At 46.6% G+C, this 24997-nt stretch overlaps 1 long non-coding RNA gene and 1 other non-coding gene across 3 annotated transcripts; one reads left to right on the forward strand and one right to left on the reverse strand.

Annotated features, from left to right (window-relative positions):
• The first annotated feature begins 94 nt into the window (after positions 1-94).
• On the forward strand, positions 95-10765 carry LOC114208941 (uncharacterized). Of its 2 annotated transcripts, XR_003609188.2 has the most exons (4): positions 95-1894; positions 3998-4075; positions 8331-9111; positions 10069-10765. It is a non-coding gene; the product is annotated as an uncharacterized LOC114208941 (long non-coding RNA). The 2 variants fall into 2 exon arrangements; XR_003609186.2 differs by having other exon boundaries at positions 8331-10765.
• Positions 5951-6057, reverse strand: LOC114208947 (U6 spliceosomal RNA). The gene has a single exon (XR_003609195.2). It is a non-coding gene; the product is annotated as a U6 spliceosomal RNA (small nuclear RNA).
• Positions 10766-24997: the final 14232 nt, after the last annotated feature.

Here is a 24997-nt window from a genome sequence, read left to right on the forward strand (position 1 = left end):
GCGGGCCGCGGTCGGCTGGCGGCCCCTGCCTCCGGCGGCGGGCCTGCGGGCGCGGGCGGGCCGTGGTCGCCCCGGGGCGGCCCCTCGGCCCTGGCCCGAGCGGGGCAGCCGCTCCGGTGTGTGTCCGGCCGACGTCACCAGCTGGGGCAGCCGTCAGGAAAATAAGAAGGGTGCCCTTCGAACTGGCACAGGTGGTGCGAAGGCGCTTGGCTGGCGGAAGAGGAGGGGCAAAGCCAGGGTCCTGGGCGTGCCGGGGGCTTCGGAGGTGCCCACCTGTGTTTGCGGTGTTCGTTTGACTGCAGGAAACAGCGCGCCCAGGGTGCCCGGGCCCTCGGAGCGCGTCCCCGCCGCACAGGCTTCCAGGGGCGGAGTGCTGGGAGCCCCCCGACGACCGGGTCTGGTCGGAGGAAGACCGGTCCCCGCGTGTAATACGTGAAAATGTACAGTTTCAGATGCGTGCGTCTTTTACCTGTGGTGGTGGTTGCTCGTACTAGCTTCCCCAAAGTTGTGACACAGTAGCAGGACCAGAGTTCCGGGAGGCTGCGACAGGCTACAATATCACACAGGGAAGGATGGTTGGCTCAAGTGAACCAAAGGAAGGAGCCCCACGGTCTTGGTAGCCTCGGGAAAATTAGCTGAAAGCAGTAGGTAGTGACCAACCGCATGCAAGGCATTAGGAGGGAATACAAAGGGAAAGCAATGGCTTCCCCCCAAAATCTTGGAACCATGGGACAAGAAAGACAAAACTAGTCAATATAGAGATTTAAAAAGTCGATGGAAAAATTTGGGGACAACATAAATTATGGTTGGAAAAATAAATAGGAAAGACACTCGTTTGAATGAAACTTAGTAAATGCTTGCATTCTAACAGAGATGGTAAGAAAGGGCTTCCCAGATAGAGGCAACAGGGGAGAGAAGGGGGGGAAAATAGAGTATTTTGTCAGGTGCTTTATGTTCACTTTTGTTTACATATATTCATTCAAATCCTGAAAAAAGTAGGCAGATAATCCTATCTGAAAAGAAACAAGCTCAGGTTATTTAACCTCCAACATCAGCTAGCCAACGAATGGCAAATGTTAATAACATATTTTCCACTACTCACATTTTAGGGTTCTACATAATCCTGCAAGGTGCCATTTTACAGATGATGGTACTGAGGTTCAGAGGGGCCCGGTAATTTAAGGGTACACAGCCTGTAAGCAAGTCCAAGGTGCAAACCAAATCTGATGACCTGTTCATCCCATGTACACGGTTGCATCAAAACAGAAATACACATAAGCTTAGACAAAATATGACAGTATTAACATATGTATATCAGGACTAGCATAGGTATAAGGCTGAGACAAAAGACTGGAGGCAGATCATAAGAATCTTGGGCCATTTGTAAGTCAATTTGGATGGTAATATGTATGAATGTACCCTATTCTGTAAATGATTCATTTCAGTAATTCATATCAGAAAAGCAATTCATATCAGTAAAACATAGATGAGGAAATCAGGATAAAGGAAGAAAGTAGAAATCAAAGGGAATAAGTACCTAAACTAGTAAAGTCCTATGTAGTTAAAAAAGGTGAATAGGAAATTCAACTCGAGGTTTTTTATCCCGAGAAGTAGACATGACTAGTCACAAGATTCTCACTTATCCATAGAAAACAGCTGTATCCCTATGTAGTTTCATAGGATTGTTTTTTTTTTTTTACCATCCATATGCACACATATCATCTGTAAACAGAGACAATTTTACTTCTTCCCTTGTGATTTGGATGCCTTTTTTTCTTTTTCTTGCCTGATTGCTCTGGCTAGGACTTCCAGTGCAATGTTGAATAGGAATAGCCAGCATGGACACCCTTGTCTTATTCCTGATCTTGGAAAGCTTTGAACACCTCACCATTGGGTATGTTAGCTGTGAGTTGGTCATAGATGGCCTTTATTATGTTAAGATATATTCTTTATATACCCAGTTTGTTGAGAGCTTTTATCATGAAAGGATGTTGAATTTTATCATGAAAGGATGTTGAATTTTCTGCATCTCTTGAGACGAACATGTATCTTTTATTCTATTAATGTGGTGTGTCACATTAATTTGCATTGCTTTCCAAGGATAAATTATACTTGATCATGGTGTACGGTTCTTTTAATGTGCTGTTGCCTTCAGTTTGCTAGTATTTTACTGGAAAATTTGCATATATTCATCAGGGATATTGGCCTATAGTTTTGGTTTGTTTTGGGGGTTTTTTTTTTGGTTTTTTGTTTTTTTGTTTTTTTTTTCCTATCCTCACCTGGCTTTGGTATCAGGGTACTCCTGGCCTCATAAAATGAGTTTGAGAGTATTCCCTCTCCTCGGTTTTTTGGAAGAGTTTGAGAAGGATTCGTGTTATTCTTTAATGTTTGGTAGAATTCACTGGTGAAACCATCTACTACTGGGCTTTTCTTTGGTGGGAGATTTTTTTATTACTGTTTTAATCGCCTTACTCATTGGTCCGTTCAAATTTCCTGTCTTCATGATTCAGTCTTGGTAGGTTGTATGTAGATTCATTTCTAGACTCATCCTCTTGGATGTCTCAGAGGGTTCCATGGAGGACTGCCCTTTTCTTGCATCTTATTTTTAAATTGATTACTAAAACAGACATAAAAAGGGGACATAAAACATAGGCTCCCCAGAACCACCACACAAGGCACAGCTAGAGAACAGGGCCAACACCCTGGAAGACCTCATATATGCTCCCTCCTTGGGGCATCCTCTTCTTAGAGGTATAGGCTCTCCCGACATTAAGACAATCATCCCCTTGCCTTTATGGCTGTATAGTCTTTTTAGATGTCCTTAATAAATGAAGTATTGGTCAGTTAGTCCAGCTTTTCAAATTTCTCAAAGTTTTTCCAAATTCTTCTGTGGCTTGCATCTTTGTTTCATATTGTTTGTGAGATTCATTAATGCTGATGCATATAGTTGTAGTTCGTTTATTTTTACTGTTGTATAGCATTTCATTGTAAGACTATGCCACAGTTTATTCATTCAGTCCATTGTTGACCGACTTCCAGGTTATGTGGAGTTGGTTTTTTTGTTGTTGTTTTTTTACAAACATGCAGCTATGATTATTCCTGCACTTGCCTTCTGGTGTTGATTTTTTTTTAATACAGGATGAAAAATATTTATTATTTTTTGCTTTCAATTTGTCCCATGTCGGCTAAGTTTACTTTTCTGCACTCTCTTTCCTTTTTTTGGACTGACTTTTTCTCCCCTTCATTCTCCTTTTTCCCTTTTGCTAGTTTGAAAGTTATATACGCATTCCGTTAAGGGTAACCTAGAAACTTCAAGATGATACTTATGAAAGTAGAAGGTTAGCATCTTTACCCTCCTCCTAATTTATAAGCTATTGTTTGGTGTTTTAATTCTACTTTAAACTGCAGAAGATATTATTGTTTTATTTAGTCTAATTTGTGTAGATATACTCACATATTCCAATATACTTATATTCCGATTTTGTTTGTGCTCTATACTCCTTCCTATGTCTCCAAACTTCACCTCCTACCTCTTTCTGTCTCATATACACACTTTACAATTTCACTGAGTGGGGGCGCCTGGGTGGCTCAGTCGGTTAAGCGACTGCCTTCGGCTCAGGTCATGATCCTGGAGTCCCGGGATCGAGCCCCACATCGGGCTCCCTGCTCGGCGGGGAGCCTGCTTCTCCCTTGGACCCTCCTCCTCTCATGCTCTCTCTCTATCTCATTCTCTCTCTCAAATAAATAAATAAAATCTTTAAAAAATATATATATATTAAAAAAAAATTTCACTGAGTGAACATGACTAGCAGCAAGCATTCTATTATTTTTTGTTTACCTGAAAATGCCTTTATTTTGCCCTCATTCTTAAAGATACTAGTTAATTAATTCTAGGTTAACACTTATTTTCTTTCAATCCACTGAAAATATTCCACTTTTAGCTTAGCTTCTGTCGTAAGTGATGACAAGTAGGTACTCGGTCTTCTTTCTTTTGCAGGTCATTTTTCCTCACTGGAAGCTTCTATGACCTTCTCTCAGCCATTGGTGCCTTGCAGATTCATCACGGAGTGCCTAGGTGTGGATTCTTTTCATTTATATGCTCAGGGATTCAGTAGGAATTCTCAGGGATTATATCTACAAAGGTGGCCTTAGCCCCATTCTTTCTCTTTCTCTTGGAATTCCAGCCAGATTTATGATAGGCCTGCTCATTTTATTCTCTATTTTTCTTAACTTTTCTTTCGTATTTTCTCTTTTTCTCTGTACTGCATCTTGGATAATTTTTTTAAGATTTATTTTGCAATTCACCAATTTTATCTTCTGCCGTAACTTCAGTTAAACCTATCCATTGAGTTTGATAATTCAATTATGTTTTATTTATCTTTTATAATTTGGTCCTTTTTCACATCTACTTGGTAAACTTTTCCAGCTTTTTATTTTTTTATTTTTATTTTTTTTAAAGTTTTATTTGAGAGAAGAGAGAGAGAGCACAAGCAGGGGGGAGCGGCAGAGCGGAGGGAAAAGCAGGCTCCCCATTGAGCAGGGACCCCGACACAGGGCTTGACCCCAGGACCCCAAGATCATGACCAGAGCCAAAGGCAAATGCCCAACCAACTGAGCCACCCAGGTGCCCCCTTTTCCAGGTTTTAATGACAAAATTATGAAACATAAAAATAGTTGAAAAAATAGTTTAATGAACTCTTGTATACTGAACACTTAGATTCTACAGTCTTAATATTTTTGCCATATTTGCTTTATCTGTTTATTTTTCTATTGTCTTTGGTTTTTCTGTGTGTGCAGTTTTTGTTTCTTGTTACTTTGTTTTTGCCAAGCTATTTGAAATAAGCTGCAGACATGACAACATTTTACCCCCTACCTCAGCATAGATCTCTTAAGAATACATGCTTTTCCTTACATATCCATGATATCATTATTATATCTAAGAAAAATATCAATAATCTAATATATTTAATATCTAGTCTATATTAAAATACTCCCAATCGTATCTAAAGTTTCTTGTTCCCCAATCAGGATCCAATAAGGACTCATGTTTTGTTTTGTTTGTTTTCCAAGATTTCATGTATTTATTTGACAGAGAGTGAGCAAGAGAGCACAAGCAGGTGGAGCAGTGGCAGAGGGAGAAGCAGACCCCTTGCTCAGCAGGGAGCCCAATGTGGGGCTCAATCCCAGGACCCTGAGATCATGACCTGAGCTGAAGGCAGAGGTTTCACTGACTGAGCCACCCAGGCACCCCAGGACTCATGTCTTAAATTCTTCTTGTGCCTCATTTTATTTTTAACAGCTTTGTTGAAATATAATTGATGTACAACAAACTGCACATATTAAAGGGTGAAGTGTGATAAATTTTGACACATGTATAAAATATGAAGCCATCAGTACAATCAAGGTGTGAACATATCCTATCACGCAAACACTCCCTCGTTTCCCTGTGCACTCACCCCCTCTCCCTGATCCCCAATTCCCAGGTAACTGCTGATCTTTTTGTCACTGTAGATTAGATCGCATTTTCCAGAACTTTATATAAATGGAGCCATCTGATATGTATTCTTTTTGCCTAACTTCTTTCACTCTGAATAATTATTTTGAGTGCTTGCGTCGGCAGCACGTATAATAATTATTTTGAGATTTACCCATGTTGCTGTAGTAATCAATAGTTCATTCCTATTTATTGCTAAGTAGTTATTTTCTTTTTATTACTGAGATACAATTTACATATAACATTCATTTCAGGTGTGTAGCACAATTATATGTAATTGTATATATTGCAAGATGATGCTGATCAGTCTAGTTAACATTGATCACCACACAGAGTTACAAGTTTTTTTCCTTGTGGTAAGAACTTTTAAGATCTACTCTCTTAGCAACTTTCAAATATACAATACAGTGTTGTTAACTATGGTCACATTACCTTTTCGGGACTTACTTATTTTATGAAAATATGGAATGCTTCACCAATTTGAGTGTCATGCTTGCACGGAGCCCATGCTAATTTTCTCTACATCATTTCGATTTTATCATACATGCTGCCGAAGAGAGCACGGAATAGTATTTCATTTTATGGGTATACCACCATTTCTCTATCCATCCACCTGTTGATGGACATTTGGGTTGTTTTCAGTTTTTAAGTCTTATAAACAGGACCCAGATAGGTGAAAGAACAAGGCAGCTTGTGCTCACCCCCAGGTTTGTACGTATATTCCACGTGCCTCACCTTGCACGGGCCCTGATCATAGACGAAACAGCTGTGAACATTTGCCTCAAGTCTTGGCATGGACACAACACATGCTTTCGTTTTTCCTGGGTAAATACCTAGGAGTGGAGTGGCAGGGTCAAATGGTAGCTGTTCCTTTCACTTTTTTAGAAGCTGCTAAACCGCTTTCCAAAGTAGATGTGCCGTCTTACATTTCTACGAGCAATGTAGGAATTTCAGTTGCTTCACTTACCAGCACTTGGTATGGTTAGCCTTTTGAATTTTAGTCCTTCTAGTAGATGTGTAATGTTATCTCACTGTGGTTTTTATTTGCCCTTCTCTAATAACTAATGAAATGGAGCATCTTTTCATCTGCTTATTTGCTATTCATGGATCGTCCTTGATGTAGTGTCTGTTCAGATCTTTTGCCCATTTTTAATTGGATTGTTTGTCATCTCATTGAGTTGTAGAGTTATTTCTGTACCCCAAATACAATTGCTTTTGTCAGGTATATGTTTTGTAATATTTCCTCCTACTAGGTGGCTTGCCTTTTCATTTCCATAATATTGTCTTTTGAATGGCGTGAGTTTTGGGGTTTTTCGAGGTTCACATTATCAATTGTTCCATGCTTTTTGTGTCATTTCGAGGAAACTTTGCCAAACCCAAAGTCATTAAAATTTTCTGTTTTCTTTTGGAAGTTTTACCTCTAACATTTTGGTCTTTCTCCATTATGGTTAATTCTAAATATGGTATGATGTAAGGGTTGAGTTTCATTTTCTCAACATGATATCCAATTGCTCCAGCACGATTTGATAAAAAGATGATTATTTCTCCATTAAAATGCCTTACCAACACTGTTTAAAATTAATTGCTCATATATGTACAGGCCTATATTGGACTGTATTCTGTTCTATTACTGTTTTGCGTTTCTCTTATCTCCAATGCCACACACATTTCCTGAATTTTAAAATCAGCTTGTCAATTTCAAAAAAAAAAATTTAAAAAGCCAGCTGAGATTTTTTAATAGAATTGCTTCGAATCCATAAATTGATTTGGAAGAAATTCACACCTTACCCATATGGAGTTACCTAGTCTATGACCACAGTATCTTTTCCAGTTTACTCAAGTCCCTTCCCATTCCTCTCAGCTGTGTTTTGTAGTTTCCAATGCTCAGGTCATGTCCATCTTCTGTCAAATATATCCTTCCTGAGTAGTTCGTATTTTTGTGTCATGTTAAACATATTGCTTATCTATTGTCAAATTGATAGCTCTATTTTTTTATATTGGTTGTTTATCCTTTTTTTTAACCTGAAACCTTGCTAAACTTAAAAGTTATAGTAGGTTTTTCTGTAGACTCCAAAAGAATTTTTTTAAATCAGTGATTATGATTTCTGAGAATAAACTGTTTTACTTCCTTTCCAATATAGAGCTGTTTTTCCCCACCTTTTTCTAATTTTATTGTACTGGCCTGAACCTCTAAGACTAGTATCTAGTACTAATGGGTAGACAAAGTAACAGCAACTATTCAGTCTGTCACTATTAATTAGGATATTAGCTTTAGGTTTTCTCAAGTTGCCCTTTATCATACTGAGGACATTCCCTTCCTTTCATAGACTGAGAGTTTCTGTCATGAATGAATATTGCACTTGCTAACATTTTCTTATGAATTTTTGTATCTGTGTTCATGAGAGATATCAGTCCGTGGTTCTTTTTTTTTTTTTTTTTTTTTTTTAATTCCTGTAATGTGTTTTTCTGGTCTCTGTATTGGGTTAATACTAGTCTCCTAGACTGAACTGTGAAGTATTCCTTTCTCTTGAATTGGATGGAAGAGCTTAGCATTAGCACACTTGCCAAGTCTTAGAATGTTTGGGCTTTTCAATTTGTTGTTGTTCTTTTTTTTTTTAAGATTTTATTCATTTATTTATTTGTGTGTATGTGAGAGAGAAAGAGAGCACAAGCAGGGGAAGCAGAGGCAGAGGGAGAAGCTGATTCCCCGCAGAGCAGGGAGCCCGACACAGGACTTGATCTTGGGACCCTGGGATAATGACCGGAACCTGAGGTGAACACTTAACCGACTGAGCCACCCAGGCACCCTAATTTGTTGTTGTTCTTTGTTTCTCAGGTTCCAAGATAGATTCAAGCTAAGGGTAACTTCACTCCAGAGTTGCTTAAATGCACAGGTTGCATGTTGAAGTAGACTCTGAAATCCACCTGATGTTGAAATTGCCTGGAGTAGTTTCAGAAATAAATTGACTTAGTTTGACACCAAAGAAAATGGAAACAACATGATAATTGAAACAACAGCACTATAATGATAAGATACAATAAATAGATGAATTTAATGATTGCTGAGTCCAAGCTGGAATTCATAGTGATACCAATGTGTCCCGACATGTGACTCTCTCAGAAGCACACAGGAGCCCAAGAAAATGGGCATGGTCCACATGGAAGGGCGGGTGTGAGGACTGGCAGAGCTGACTGGGGGGGGGGGCCTCGATCTCCCACCTGACAGCGTGATTTCAGAGAGCACAATCAGCTGATAGGAAATAAGGAATGATGTTCAAACATTCAAATAAGAAAGCAAGTGACGTGTGAATGTCTTGAATAATAAGGAAGAATGAGGCTTAATGAGGACATAGGACATGATCAGTGGCCATGATGGAGTGGGAAAAGGAAGTTTGCCATCAGGGATGGGGCTCTAAAAGACACCGGAAGGCTGAACAACTGTGAATGATGACAAGTTCCGCCGTGGGATCATGGAAGAGACTGCTTTGGTTTATCTACCTTGCGTCTGTCGTCTACCTTCCTCACCGTCTGCTGGCTGCTTACTACACGCCAGACACCATGTCACCCTCTTCAAGGACACATGAAAGACAAGCTCTTTCCCTTCTGCGTCTGCCAAAGTAATGAGCAGAGAAACGGGGTGGGGGGGGGCACGAGGGTTTCATCTACCAGAAAGTTAAAATGGTGTTGAAAAGACAATGCAGATTTTAGGTTCTTTATGCCAAAGACTACTTATTATAGAGATACAGTGTCCACTTTCCAAAACTGTATGAATAGATTCAGTCCTGAAATGTTAAAAAAAGAATAGGCAAAACATCAAAATTTCGGGTAAAATTTTCATATAATCCTAATAGGGACAATACTTGTTTAAATTCAATTGTGAAGCATTCTGAAATTTTGAAGTTTTCCCGAATGATACTTATTTATCCCCTTTCTATAAAATGCTTGTCTATGTTATCACTTGCTCCTTAGAATCCAATTTGTGGTAGATGAGGATTGTTATTCCTTTCTATACACAAGGAAGCTGAGGCCCTAGGGGGTGAAGTAACTCTCTTGCTCAAGTTTCGTGGAAAGAAATAGCAGAGCTGTTCTCCAGACACCTCTGATCTGCAGAGCGAGCTTGGTCCATGCGATCTGCACCCACACCAGCTCCATCTCTGTGCCCCTTGGCGTCTTAGATCATATTTTGTCCTTGACTCACCTGCACCAAGGGTTGAGGCAGAAATACCTATTTCGACTTCAATTCCCATTTCCTACTCGAGGAGGCTCACTCCTCTCATAGGGCACATTGATCATGGACCCACAACGTTCTTCTTCCTTTATTGCTTAGTGCCTCACGGTGCTGGAGAGCTGTGTTAGGTCATAGATGGAAGCACTGCATTGTGTGCATCCTCACCAGCGGCCACTTCCTGGGAAAGGTGACAGGCCTCCCAGGAAGGGGCAACTGCATCTATCCCTCTGACACAGCCGCATAGACTCTTTCCAAAATCGGCAGTCATCCTTCCCAGTTAGTGAAACCAAATGGAGATCAGGTTGTTCAACGGCACTCAACAAATCTCCTGAATTTCTGTTTCCAGAAAACGTCCCGGAGCAATGTGCAGTAGGCACGCGACATGAACAATCATTCCCAAAGTACAATCGGTGTGCGTACATCCCCTGACACAGAGGACTGCCAATCCCGTGGAATTCCATAGGAATGTTGCCCCGTGGCAGGCTCACCAGCCTTCAGCCTTGGCTGACGCCTTCGACTTGCTCTTCGGGGGAACAAGAGAGGCTGTTTTTGTTCTGTGCTGGAGCAGGATCTGATCATTTTCTCTCCTGAGTCGCTAAAACACGGATAAGTTTTCTTAATTCTGTCTCATATTGGGGGGCATCTGTTCACTTCTTCCCTAAAAATGAGAGGCTTTATGTAAACTGAACCTTTCTGACAGCGAATTAACCTCACACAACACCAGCCTCACCTGCCCCGGGTGGGATGGGGCAGAGGCACCCTGAGCTCCATCTTTTTTACACACACTCAGCTCACAACAACGTTCTGCGGTCCACAGTGTGTGACAGGGGATCTGTGAAGCTGGCACACTTCTAGCACATTTTCTCCCATAGAATCCTCATAGCTGCTGACAGTAACTTTTACCTTTCTAGGTCTCAAATGGTAAAATTAGAAAGTTGAACTAATGGCTGTCTGAGGTCCCCACGCAGCTTTTTTTTTTTTAAGATTTTATTTATTTATTTATTTATTTGACAGAGAGAGACACAGCAAGAGAGGGAACACCAGCAGGGGGAGTGGGAGAGGGAGAAGCAGGCTTCCCGCCGAGCAGGGAGCCCGAGGAGGGGCTTGAAACCAGGACCCTGGGATCATGGCCTGAGCCGAAGGCAGACGGTTAACAACTGAGCCCCGCAGGTACCCCCCCCAACAGCTTTAATATCCTATCACCGCTCTATGCTCCAACGATAAAACGTCAAACACTATTTTTTTTTTTAAGGAAGAGCCTGTTGGGATAAAGGGTAAATGTCCTTGAACATGTACGTTCCCAGGGCTCCCTGCTGGCCCGTGGATCACAGGTGTGAGAGTCACACTTGGCTATAATAAAAACAAAAATGTGCCAGCAATTCACTAGCAGACCCCAGCTTCCTTTCTGCAGCTCAATGCTGCCCGCACCCCTCTCTGGGGAGGTCAAGTGCCCAGGGGCAGCCACGCCGAAAGAGGGGACAGCACCCGACCCCGTTTCTCTAGAACCCTAATCGCAGCCAGCCCATTTCCTGGGGAGGTTACCCCGGGGCCAAGTGATGGAGGAAAGGGCAGATTCCAAAGCCCCACCACTACTGGCCCTTCCTGTCCCTCTCCTGGTCCCCGTCAGGACCTCAGGGCCCACCCACTGCTCACGCTGGTGGAGTGCAGCTCCCCGGTTACTTCTCACCTCTACTGTAGAACTTAATGGGATCTTCTGAAACCACTCTCAGCTGGTCTTCACTTCTCTGGTCCTCCAGAACTCCTTAGAACACCCGGGCCGGGCCCCCACAGCTCTGCTCTCTCCATCCGTTGCCCTGCCCTCCCTGACTCCTGCTCGCCGTGCGCCCAGTCACCTGCTAGGCTTGCCCAGCTTACCGCCGCCTCCCACAGCTGCACCTGGCCCTGGGTTGCTCCCCACAGTCCGTCCTGTGTCTCAGCCAGCAACCCTCTGCAACGCACGCTCCACTTTTCAAGCTGCTCGGGCTGTGCCCCGTCCCCTTCCCGGTGAGTGGGGCCCCTCCAGCACCTGCCTGGTCTTCCCACAGCCACGTGCCAGCATCACTTCGAAGCCATTTACCCAACCTGGAGCAGCCTTCCTCCCGCCAAGCTCACGTCTCGGTTAAGGATCTTGGCTCCTAGGACAGGGCTTGCTGGCTTTCCTGCGCTCGTCCCTCCTGTCTCGACAGTGATGTCTAGGACATTCCTTGCAGCTTGTCATCTGCAAGCATTTCTGCTAACCTCAGCTCCATCTCTTCTTCCCCAGCCCGGCTGCCAGGGCTTCGTCTTCCCCTGCATCCTCCCGACTCGAAGCTAGGCTCATTAGACCCCGCTTCAACACGCCTCTCAGTTTCATCCCCCATCCTGCCTGCAGAGTGAGCTTTCCAAAATTCAAACCTGACCTTTTCACTCCTAAGCTAAACTGTTCCGAGGCGCTGCCAGTTCCTGCACTCTGGATTTTAAAATCTGTTTTAAGATACGTTCTGTAATGCTAAACTGCACAGAAGTATATGAATACTGTTGCTAACACCTGCACACTCGTCACCGATTCGGCCTCGACGTCACTGTTGGAGGCCTGTGTCCTCATGGCCACTGTTCTGTGCAACTTCAGGGGGCACGCCCGGGGCTCAAGCCATGCACCCTCAGCCTCGGGGCTGTGAGAGCAGCCCTGCATGTGCTCCCCACCCCCCGGAAGTCACGCGCAGACACAGAGCTAGTCTTCATGTGCTCACTCCCTCTGCATCTCGAAGCTCCATGTGGTACTGTTCTGCCCACCCTCTGTAAGTGGTGGCAAGCTCTATATACTTAGGCATCTGTTTTCTCATTCCATATTGTGATGATATGCATACTGTCTTCCTTTCCGCGGCTGCAAACAGTTCCTTGTATGACTATCTTGCAATTTTCTTAATCTCTTCTGTTGATGAAGTTTAGGCTATTTTCGATTTTTTTTCTTTGCTACTACAAATATTATTGCTCTGAACATCCTTATACATGTGTCCCTGTGGATATAAATATTCTGGACTGTAGGAGTGGAGTTGCTGGGGTTTAACATGATTTTCCAATGTGATTGCAAGAACTTACATTCTCACCAGCAATGTCTGAAGATTCCTGGTGCTCTCTGTTCCCGTCCCCATTGAGCACTACCAGGCTTCTCCATTTTTGCTAACCTGTGAGGTTTTGAGTTTTCTTAATTTCTAGTGAGGGTGAGCCTCCTATTGGCTTTTCCTCTTCCATAATTTGCCTGTTGTTTTGTTTTGTTTTTTGCCTATTTTAAAAATTTGGTTTTGTGTGTTTTCATTGATCTATTATAATTCTTTTTATATTCTGAATACTAATATTTTATTGATAAATACAGGTATTTTATGAGATAGATACTAGTATTTTATCAAGAAATCCAAGTTTTAATTTGATTGTAATTTCATGCACCAGCCTTTTCCCCAACCCAAGATTTCAGGTTTTTCCATCATGACATTCATGATCCTTTCTCATTCACCTCAAGAGCCCTTCCCGGCTTCCCAAGCCTGAGTGTCCCCCTGCCCCCTGTGTCTCCCATAGTAGTGACGCTCACGGCCTCCCATGCATGGTCAGATCCAGCTTTCTACCTGACCCCGTCTGGATGAGGCATCCTCCGTCATGTAGCCAAATTCCTCCTGGCCATGGCTTTGGTAATAGCTGGAGTTGGTTATCTGAGTGTCTGTTTTCCCCCTTAGATTTTGGGATTTTAATCCCTTTGTTCAGACAGGGGGATTTGTAGGAGGCGGCAAGGCCCTTCAGACTCAGGATCCGCATGGGGAGTGGGGAGGTGGTCTGGGTGTGAAGGGCAGGGCTGGGCAGCCAAGAGCAAAACCAGGTCTCAGGAGGAGCGTGCTGGAGAGTCTGGACACACTTGGTTCATCCCACAGCCAGGGGCCAGGGTGTGGATGGGAATCCAACCCAGGAGCTACAGGGAAAACCACCTGGACAGTGAGGTGAGGCTCAGGGGCTGCAGGTGGGGAAGGGGGCCCAGGGGCATTTAAGAGCTCAGGTAGGACTGCGGTCCCTCCAGGTTGTATGTGGGTGGGTGCTCCAGCCAAAGCAGCCTCACAGGGTCACCCAGCACACTGCGCAGTCACCACGGCGCTCCACAGTGCCAGGAACCCACAGGTGCAGCAGGGCTGCTTTGGGCTACTGTCAGCCCACGCCCCCTCCTGCATGCCCTGCTCCCCCTCTCCATCCCCCATGGGCAATGCTCATCCAAAAGAACAGAACTGGGCTCCACCTTCATGTTATTAGATCCAGGGATGACAGTTCACTCACAGAAATGGGAAAAGGGAAAGACAGAAACAGAATTGAGAAAATGAAGAAGAAATGGGGGAGAGGGAGGAAGAGAGAGAGGGAGGGAAGGAGGGAGGCAGGGTGGGGGAGGCAGGAAGGGAGACGGAGGGAGGAGGAAGGAAGGAGGAGAGGGGCGGGAGCGCCACCTGGTGGCAGCCCACCGCCAGCATGTCCTCAGCCGCAAGGTGGACGTGAGCCCTTTATTACGCTGACCTCCAGCGCAGCAACCGTGCTGGGCACACACTGGCAGCTTATAATAACAGGTGACCTCTACTTACGGAGCAACAACTTGGAGGGGGTTTTCAAGGAATAGATTCTTTTTACAGCGTTAGCTTTACAGGAACATTGAGCATCTGGTACAGAGTTAGAGTTCTGCAGGCCCTCCCATCCGTACAGTCTCTCCCATTCATGGAATGGCATCTTGCGCTGGTTGGTACATCTGTTACAAAGACTGAACCCATATCGATATATTTGTATTAGCTAATACGAATTGCATGCCTTGCATTGAGGCTGACTCCTGGTTCTATGCGTTTTGACAAGTGCATGTCATGTAACCACCATTCCAGCACAGGGAATAGTTTCAACGCCCCCGAATTTCTCTGTGTCACCTATTCACCCCCTCCCTTCCCCCACTCTTGAACCCCGGGCAGTGACTGATCCTCACCTTCTCCATAGCTCTGCCTCTCCCAGGACGTCACAGAGCTGGGATCACATGGTTCGTGGCCATTTCAGGCTGCCTTCTTTCACTGAGGGACTTGCTCTCCACGTTCCTCTGTGAATTCTCCCGGCTTGATGGCTCATTTCTTTTTAGGACTGAATAATATCCCATGGTCTGCAAGGACCCCGGTTTATTTATCCATCACCTGTGAAAGACATCTTGGGCACTTCCAGGTTTCAGCAATAATGAATAAACCTGCTATAAACATCTGTGTGCAGGTGCTTTTGTGGACATCATCTTCAAAGCCTGTGGGTAAATACCAAGGAGAGGGGCTGCTGGATCCTAAGGTGAATGGGTTTATCTTTTGTAAAAACCCCCAGCGAACTGTCTTGGGCGGCGAGTGCGAGTTCCTGTGGCCAAGGTGCCCAGTGTCATCAGTGTGCGAATGACCGGACGGCCACACAGGTCTGGCCTTTCTGATGGAGCGTAGTGATGTCTCAGCATTGTTTCTACTTTGCATCTCCCTGCTGACAGATGATATAGAGCATCTTCTCATCAGCTTCTTTCCCATCTGTGTGTCTTCTTTGGTGACATATTTGTTCTGGTCTTTGACCATTTTTGTAATTGGGCTGTTGCTTGTTGTTGAGTTTTAACTTTGTATATTTTGGGTACCGGTGCTTTATCAAATATGTGCTTTGCAATATATTTTAATACAAATGAAATCAATGCACAGATGTTTAAATGAAACATATTTGTTGGGCTGCCACTTAAAATAATCTCCTACACCATCTGTGGTATGTGTACAACATTTGGGGAAATATTACTTAAAACTTCTGATTAAGGTGAAAGAGCAGTAACAACAGCACAGATGCATTCCTGTGTTCATCTAATTAAAGCAAATAACTGTAAAAGCATCAGGGAAACTCACTTCTCACAGGCTGCCGCCTTGATTAGACATCGCTATTTTAAAACTGGTGGACTATTAGGACCCATGGTGCTGGAGGCTTCACACACACCAACATCTGTCCAACACTATATGCCTTGGGAACTCACATGCAGATTTAAATTATGTTTATTTCAAAATTTTCTGGGTAGCTGTTTCAGTCTATTCAGGCTGCTATACAAAGTACCACAGTCTGGTAAGTCTGTGGCTTAGACACAACAGAAACTGATTTCTCACCACCTGGAGGCTGCAAGTCCGAGATCAGGGTGCCCGCATGGTCAGGTTCTGGCGAGGGCGCTCCTTTGGGTTGCGGACGGCTGTCTCTCACGGTGTGTCCTCACCTGGTGGAAGGGGCCTCTTTGCGAAGGCGCTGATCTCATCCATGAGGGCTCCACCTTCACGACCTAATCACCCCCAAAGGCCCCAGGTCCTAATACCGTCACCCTGAGGGGAGGCGGGACAACACAAAACATTCACTCCGTAACAATACCTTGCTGTAATCACTGCTCTCAGAGGTAGGTCTTGTCATTTTAGACACGCTGCCTATACCACAGGTGAGTTTTAATTTGTGGAGCAAACACCATGTAACTTTTTGTGGCATACCAGGCCTCTCCCAGAGATTCTCTGAAGGGGGACGGCACAGAGAACCGTTCTGACAGGAGGCCGGAACTCTGATGGAGAGCCATTATTCACCTGCTGTGTGTTAAGTTTCTTAACTTCTCTGAGGCTCAGTTTATTAACCTAAAGTAAGTGACGGCTCAAGTTCTGTCTAGCTCTGACACTTTTATGATTTGATGATTTGGGGAGCTTACCTTGAAGACACAGGAAATCGCTACATGAGGGAGGGTGTGGAAGTGTAGCAGGACGCGTCTGACACAAGAGGAAGGAAACTGAAGGCCTCACTTTATCCTCAGCTGAGACCTGAAACAAACCGCACAGCTGGAGGGAGGAGCTCTCGGACCTGAGACTCTACTGTGACAACTGCATGAGGAACACCATGTTGTGCTGAGCCCCGCACTTAGCAACAGAAACGAACACACATAAAACCCAGTGGGAAACCTCTCTTGGAAATTTCAGTCTAAAACGAGACAGTTGCCATCATTCTGGGACAGTTACCACCGAAAGTGCAAGCTTCATCCAAAAGCCCAGCCTCAGGAGCCGAACCCACCAGCTCCGGGCACTGGGAAGGCCAAGGGGCTGAAGACTCGCCCTTGCCTTGTCTCTTGCGTGGGGAGCAAGGAGGGTCTTCACCCCCCCTCAGAGGCGTTAGGAATTGCCCACGGTGTACATGGAGTATTTACGGCGGCACGGCAGCCTCCAGGAGAGGCCAGCTATTGCTATTATGCCCGCCGGGCCTACTTTGGAAGCACCGAGTTCCCCGGGGCCATAGGGCGGGGCCATCCGGGCTGCCGTGCTGGGTCCCGGAGCTCTGTCCTCGCCCGCGGCCTCCCTTCTCCAGGGCCTTACGCCCTTCAGCTCTCCCAGGGACCTCACCCAGTCAGCCACTGACCATGTCTCTAGAAGCAAACGGAGGAAGTCAAAAAGCTAGGTGAGACACGGGATATTTCATAGTTCTTGAAATTTCAAACAAGACCCCAAAAGGATAATGACAGAATATGTTTTCTTCCACCAATGAAGCACAAAAGAATTCCTTCTCTCATTCCCTCATTTTCTATATAACGAGCGTGTTTGGAGCAGAGGTGTCTTAGCCTGGTTCAGCCAAAGCCAGAGGCTGCAACAGAGGCTTCTCTGCGGGTGCTGTATCTGGGAGTGTGACTCTAGGGAACGGAAATCGGGAAGGAAGCCCAGTGCAATATACTCCCCAGTTGGGGCCACCATGCCCCCGATGGGGGACCTTCTGAGGAGCATTATGAAATGCATCCCAGAACCATCTGCCTGGCTGATGGAAAGAAAGTCCAAAGGGCCATTTCTACCCGTACATTTCAGGCTGGTTGTTAGCCAAGTAAAGCTTGGCATGAACCGTGCATCGACATAGATCCAGCATGGCTCTCCCTCTGTTGACCATGGTCATCTGAAATGGGACGTCAAACCCAGAAATAAAAATAAAGTCCCCCAATAACAACAAAACGGGGCCCCGGGCATCCAGCAGCCATTGGCCTGGTGTCCAGGCTACTCGCTCTTCGAGGGCAACGTTACTTCCCTGTAGCCATCTCACCAAAGAGGAGAAGGCGCAGGACTGTGGAGGGAGGAGACAAGCCTGCTGGGGACGCTGCCGGGGTCGGGTCGGTCATTTCTACACAAGCTCCCAGGGGCTGCTGGGCTGCTCCGTGTTCAGAAAGCAGGAAGAGGCTGCCGACACCGGCCCAGTGTTCCGGACACCTAGTTTATACGTGCACACAGACTCAGCCGCTTACCAGCTCTGTGCGATTGTGGGCAAGTTGCATGGCCACTCTAAGACTTTATTTCTTCAGCTGGAAATGCAAGGCTAATAGCTGGGCTCGTGCAATCGAGAGAACGCGTTTGATCATCTGTGGGAAACACTCAAGCTGCCTGCAACATAGGAGGCCGACGGTGAGCGTGTTCCTACTCGGTCTCAGCAAAAACCTGCATCTTCCAGGCCCTCATCCTGGTTCTAGGCCATCCTAGAAGCCCGCGCGTGCCTGAGTCACCAGTGGCCGGGGACCAGGAACGCCCGAAGACCCCCTGGACTTCCACCTGGCACTTTGCTGACGTAATGTGGTGGCACATCAGAAATAACTATTTGTGTAAATAAGGTGAAGTTTAGATCTGTTTACTGCTGCTTTGGAAAACAGTGGTTTAGACGGATTGTCGCCAAGTCTGGTGGGCATTTTTGGCTCGATGGCATCTTATTGAACTTGGGGGTCCCTGGAGGGGTCTTCTTCTCCATGGGCAGTTGTCCTGGGCAATTAAATGTGACAGACACATCACGGTAATCTAGGGAGAAATGCCATGCATACTAAAGAGCTGTGGGCAGAGAGGCACAGGCAAGTGGTCGAGAATCAGAGACCTAATTAAGAGTCACGAGAGCTGGCGCTCCACATGCTGAGTACTGAGTACTTGCTCCGGCTGCTGGTTCCTGAGCAAGTCTGTTCGGCATTCCCCTGTTCGAGGGGCAAAGCTTGCTTATTTGCTTACTTAGTGGTAATGGCAAACAATTCTTCCAAAAAGATACTAACAAACATCGGGGTAAATAAATTCACTTTTTAATCCTAGGTGTTAACATTTTGCAAAATGATAGACCATCACAGCCAGAATATGCAATGTGCCGTGTTACTTACATCCGGGGGGGGTGGGTGCTAAGTTCTATGCAATTTTATCACCTGCGGCTTGTGTCCACCAACCACAGTCAGGACACGGAAGAGTTCCATTACACCCTTTTTTAATTTCAATTTTTTATTTAAATTCTAGTTAACATATATGGTAAATTTGGTTTCGGGTGTAGACTTTAGTGATTCATCACTTGCATACAACAACACCCAGTGCTCATCACAAGTGCCCTCCTTAATGCCCATCCCCCACCCACCTCCCTCCAGCAACCCTCCATTTGTTCTCCATAGTTAAAGAGTCTCTATGGTTTGTCTCCGTCTCTCTGTTTTTTCCCTTCCCCTATGTTCATCTGTTTTGTTTCTTAAATTCTGCATATCAGTGAGATCATATGATAATTGTTTTTCTCTAATTGACTTGTTTCACTTAGGATTATACACTCTAGTTCCATCCATGTCGTTGTAAATGGCAAGATTTCATCCTTTCTGATGGCTGAGTCACATTCCATCGTACGCATGAACCACACCTTCTTTATCCATGCGTCTGTCGATGGACATCTGGGCTCTTTCCACAGTTTGGCTGTTGTGGACGTTGCTGCTATGAACACTGACAATCCTCCCTATAGCCCACTTACCTTGCCTACCTCCATCTTTAACCCCTGATGACCACTAATCTGTTTTCCATTTCTAAAATTTTGTCCTCTCAAACATGTAATATAACTGGGCTCATCGAGGACCAGGACCGCCCGAAGCTGAGAGAGGCAAGGGAGGGTCCCTCCCCCAGAGTGCAGCCCTGCCTTGACCTCAGGCTTCTGCCCTCCGGACGCTGCGAGAACGGGCCCTGCTGTTGGACACCACCCCATTACGACAGCCCCAGAAGAGCACCACAGAGGAGGCCAGCAAACGAATGCCAGCGGACGCATTCGGGGCCGTCGCACGCGTTCTTGAACAGCAACTCTGTTCTCAGGAGAGAAAACCTGGAAACTGCACACACTCATCCACAGGAATGTGAATTAACATACTATGATATAATCACAAAGCAGAAGTGGTCAAAACGGAGCAATTGCAGCAGAATGTAGATTAGTTTTCAGAGGAGACACCCCGCGTATGCTACTGTGCTTGCAAAGTGAAAGTTAGAGCGCTCCTTCCCGAGCACACCATGTAATCTGATACAACGTAAAGAGGAACACCAGGGAGAGAATGGGCTGGAGTGCCCTCAGCCAGGAGCACTTGCCTGGCTTCTAGCTTTCGTGCTGACTGGGGGGCTCACGGGCACCGATCATGTGGTCACAGAGACACAAAATCATCAGAACGCCCACGCAGGGGCTGACCTCCACAATTTTTCATGAACCCAGGATTCCAGTGATTTCAACTTGGTGCACACGAATCCAATAAGAAAACATAAATTTAAACATGACCAAGTCCTATCACCACGGGAGGAAGGGGGAAGCGAGAACAGCCAGCCATCCTAGCGGCCTGCCTGTCATCTAATACTTGGGGCCTGTCACCTAATACTTGGCTTCTATTTTTTTTTTTAAGATTTTAGTTATTTTTGAGAGAGCGAGCAAGCACAAGCAGGGGGAGGGGTAGAGGAGAAACAGACCCCTCACTGAGCAGGGAGCCCAATGAGGGACTCGATCCCAGGACCCCGGGATCATGACCCGAGCTGAAGGTAGACGCTTCACTGACCGAGCCGCCCAGGCGCCGCTAATACTTGGGTTCTTTCTAGGTCTTCATCTTGCGGGAAGTGGGTGACGGGGCTGCAGCCCTGTGCTCACCCCCGGCTCCTCCTGGGGGTAAATCGGGCGATGCGGCTCGAGCTGAGGGCGTCTGTGCCCGGAGCACGAACCTACTGGAGACAGTGGTGCCCGCGCCTGGTCCCGCCAGCACCCCACGACGGCCCGCCGCCCAGACCTTCCTGCCACAAGGCATTATCACTTAGGGGAAAGCCTACTATCTCTGGAGCCCACAAAGGCATGTATTACTGTATTTTTGTTTTGTGTTTCTTTAGCAGCTCTTGAATCTAGGCATTTTCCATTTGTTCGCAGGCCTTGTCAACTCTTTCTTTTGTGAAGAGTTGTTCAGATCTTTGACCATTTTTCTTTTGGAGTGGAGTCATTGTGTTGCCTTTTTCTTATTGGTCTGTAGAGTATTTTATATATTAATCACTAGGAACATGGCTAAGTGATTAATTAGCAATTCATTCGAACTTCCTTGTCTCCGATGGTTAACTTGGTAGAACATTTCCAACCTGTGAGGATGCTCGGCCCCCTTCCCCCTGCTCCAGAGATGCGCTCGCGAGTGCTCGCTCGGAGGCAGGGACCTCTGGACGAGTGTCCCCTTCTCGCTCCACCCTGCTCCCAGTCTGTCTTCTCTACCAAAGAGCATGAAGACTTCTGCAGGGATTAACAAGCCACACATTATGCTTTAAGAATTATTTGACATTTCATTTGCCCTGAAGTGTGAATGAGCTCTATTGTGTACAGATTCAAATTCGTCATGAGCTTTCATGATGTCCTGGTTAGAAGCCTGTTCTCCATTTTCATCTACATATCACAAGCAATTTCCTCTTGGAGTTTAAAGACAAGGTGCCAGTGTTACATCCAGAAAAAAACAATTTGTGCGCAGTGACCACACCAATGAGTCGCTCACCTTCCTGAAGTCAGACTTTGTCCAGATATAAAGATGCCTCAAAGGTGTCTTTCCCCACACTATTACCCTGCAGTCTCTGTTAATAATCAGTGGGCCCAGGCCGCCGAGGGAAGGGGCGGATTCGGCACAACCGAACACGAGAGAAAGGGGAGTTTAGAAGAGCAGGTGGAGATATCTTGTCCTCCTTGGAGGCCGGCATATGACCCTTTTTAAAAGAGAAAGCCAGAAATTTTCATTTCTTTCCAAATCACTTTATAATGTCCTACCAAAGAGATGTTTGGTTAAATCACGTGTTATTTTTCAGGGGAAAGCGAAGTATGTTTGTAACTAGGGGAGAGATTCCAAACTGATGCAGTAAACACATGAAGCTCCCCTCTAAACGGTACTCTGGGTGGAAGCCTGTGGGCAGGGCTGCACGCTGCACCACTGTCCTCCGCGGGCTGTTCCTTCCTCCCTGCCTTGTCAAATATGCTCTCCAGTCTGCTCTTTCCTCTTATTTCCCCCAAGTCACTGAGCAAAAGGGGAAAGAAAACGGTTTTCTGCAGTTATGCTGATCCAGCCCTGAATGGGAGGATGTCTCTGTGGCAGACACCCCGGGTGCTGGAGCGCTGGGAGGGGCTCGGCAGTGTGGGGTGCAGGACAAGGGCAGGGGTGTACATGGGAGACAGCGAGGGGCAGCACTTCTCCAGAGCCTTCCAAATCCAGCCCACCAAAGGTAACACAAATGCAGAACAGTCAGGCCAGGACACACTGACTGTGTGCTCTCCCCAGAACACAGTGAAAGACTGAGGCTCTGAACGTGACCCAAGATTCATCGCATCACTCCCTCCCCTTGAACACATTTATTAGGACTCATGCTGACCTTTCCGACTTACTACAGGCACGTCAGGAGTGTCTGGCGGTCTGCTGCCCCTACAAAACTTGGATGTGGCTGGTACCACGTGCTTCAGCATCTGTCCAGTTCCAGATGTATTTGCACATTCCATCTTCTCTCCCAAGCAAGGTTAAACAGAGCAGAGAGGACCAGAAATCAGCTGCTCGTCAACCTCACTTGTATTGATCTGCTGTGTCTTCCCCAGTGGGATCCCCGGCACTTGCCAAATTCTTCCTTTGTTTGCAAGATCCTTCCCTGGCTTTTGGATGCAGCTTCTCTTCTGCGATTCAGAATAAACACCCGCTGCTTTGGCTTCTGTGGGTCTCCCGGTGTCCGGGCCCTGCCGTGCCGCTAACACGTGGGCTGTCAGGATATTCTGCCTTGTGTTAGCAGGTTCGGGTCCAGGTTCGCGCCCACCTGAACCCACGGTCTTGGACACCCCGGGCGCACTCAGTCCCCGTTCCCAGCCCCTCTGGTGGCCTGTGCAATTGTTTCCTGCACCCAACGTGATGTGCCTCCTACTTGACTCTGTTCCTGTGCTGGTGGAGAGTCCGAGAGTGAAAGCAGCGCCGTTGGCGAGTAGCTGTTTGATATGCAGATGCCAGGATAGTGGAAAATGCAGGGGGACCTGCTGGTGCTGTGTCATGATTGGACAGAGGACAGAGATGCTCTGCTTATAGAGGTGCTCATCATCCCACGGGAATCATACATGAGGTGAAGGAGAAAACACACATTTCACTTCATTTGGCTGTTAGTAGCATCAATTGGTTGATGGGTAAAACACAATTTAGAACAAAATGGAAAGAAATGTAAACATAATAACAAGTAGGCATCTTTAATAAGCTCAGAGCTCTAAGAGGGAAAAGGGACTGTGGCCGAGCATCCGCCCATCGGGAGCACGACGCCCCAGTCAGAAGGGAGCTCTGTTCCCGCTCTGCCCACCCCGCCGCCCCAGCTGTCATGTGCTCACACGCTGAGTACCTCCCGGGGACAGCATGACTCCAGATGCTGGGAGAAATCAGTGAACAAGCAGCCACGACCCTGCCGCCAAGCAGCTGGCATTCTGTGGACGGAGACGGAGCAGAAGCAAACAACCGAACAAGTAAGCAAGGGAAGCGCTTCCGGGGGCAAGCACCGAGGGACTGAAATGGAAGGAGGCAGGGACGCTGACATCCGAGCAAAGAGGAGGGTCTGGCGTTGTGAAAACCAGGGGACACTGTGCGCCCGTGAGCGAGGGGTCTGTGACTGGCTGAGGTGCCCGGCCCTTGTGGCGGCTGCCCCGCCCTGTGGCTTGGAGGGGGCAGACGTGGAGGCATGGGCCTGGCGGCGGCAGGCCCCCAGCTCGTCGGGCTCGGAGCCGTGGTCATGGGGGAGCACAGAGGCAGGCATCTTCCGGATATTTAGGGCTGAAGGCCAAAGGGTTTACAGGACCCGCTGATGGACTCAGTGCAGGGCTGAAGGAAGGAGACCAACAGCTTGGTGAGCTGCTGAAATCAGACACGATACTAAGTATATTCCTGAAAGCCGAGTGGAAACATCCCTGGAATTTACATAGCTTGGCCTCTGACAGGGTTTTCTTTCTTACAACAGAAGCTTGTTCTTTTTTATAGAAAATAATTTCAATGAACAGATCACAACCAAGTCTGTAGACAACAAGCGTCTGAATTGCAGAATATGAGAGACAGAAGGAGCCTGAGAGATTACGTGGCTCATGCTCCTCACGTTGCAGACGAGGCCGCAGACCCAGAGGTCAGGTGGCTTTCCAAGGACTTGCAGCTACTTAGGGGCTCACGCAAAGAGCCTGCGGCCAGGCCCCGCAACTTAGGTCTTTGGGTCCTAGGAGGTGTCAGCTCAGCACCACTGGATGCTCTCCCTCCCCCTGCCGCCTTCACTCTCAGCTCTGGGGGAAGCGGAGACTTCTTGGTCCCCTGCCTCCGACCCATGACACCTGCACCCACAGCCCCATCAGAGATGACCGGACCCCCAACCCACTGCGCCTGGGCTCGGGTGCTGGCTCCATCATTTTCTGGGGTGACCTTGAGCAAGTCGCTAACCTTCCGTTTGCAGTGAGCTCATCTAATAAACAGGGAGTGGGTTAGGACTGGATTTGGGATTAAATGAGCTTATCCCCGCCTTAAAAACCTCAAGGTCAAGTGGAACTCCCTAGCTCACACCCAAGGAAGGTGATAGCGTGCCACCACAGGAGGGACCACGCAGTGGCGGACCTTCCTTCTCAGCTCCCCTCGCTCACCCTCAGTCATCTCACATTGTGAAGTTCATTGGGTCCAGGCACCTGCCTCCGACATTCCTCCATAGTTGACATTCAGATGCATTAAATTCTAAGTTAGTTGAACTGTAAATCAGGTAACAGAACCCTGTACAAGGGAAAAACAGCAAGTCTGGGGGTATGCATGCATGCATGCCTGTGTGCATGTGTGCGCATGTGTGCGCATGTGTGCGTGTGTGCATGTGTGAGCACTTGCATGTGTATGTATGCACATGTGTGTATATGCACGTGTGCACATGTGCACTATGTATGCATGTGTGTGCATGTGTGTGTGCATGCATGTGTGTGTGCATGCATGTATATGC

Source organism: Eumetopias jubatus, unplaced genomic scaffold, assembly GCF_037043125.1.
Source record: "Eumetopias jubatus isolate StellerSeaLion01/CBP00866 unplaced genomic scaffold, mEumJub1_p1.0 scaffold_16, whole genome shotgun sequence".
NCBI lineage: Eukaryota > Metazoa > Chordata > Mammalia > Carnivora > Otariidae > Eumetopias > Eumetopias jubatus.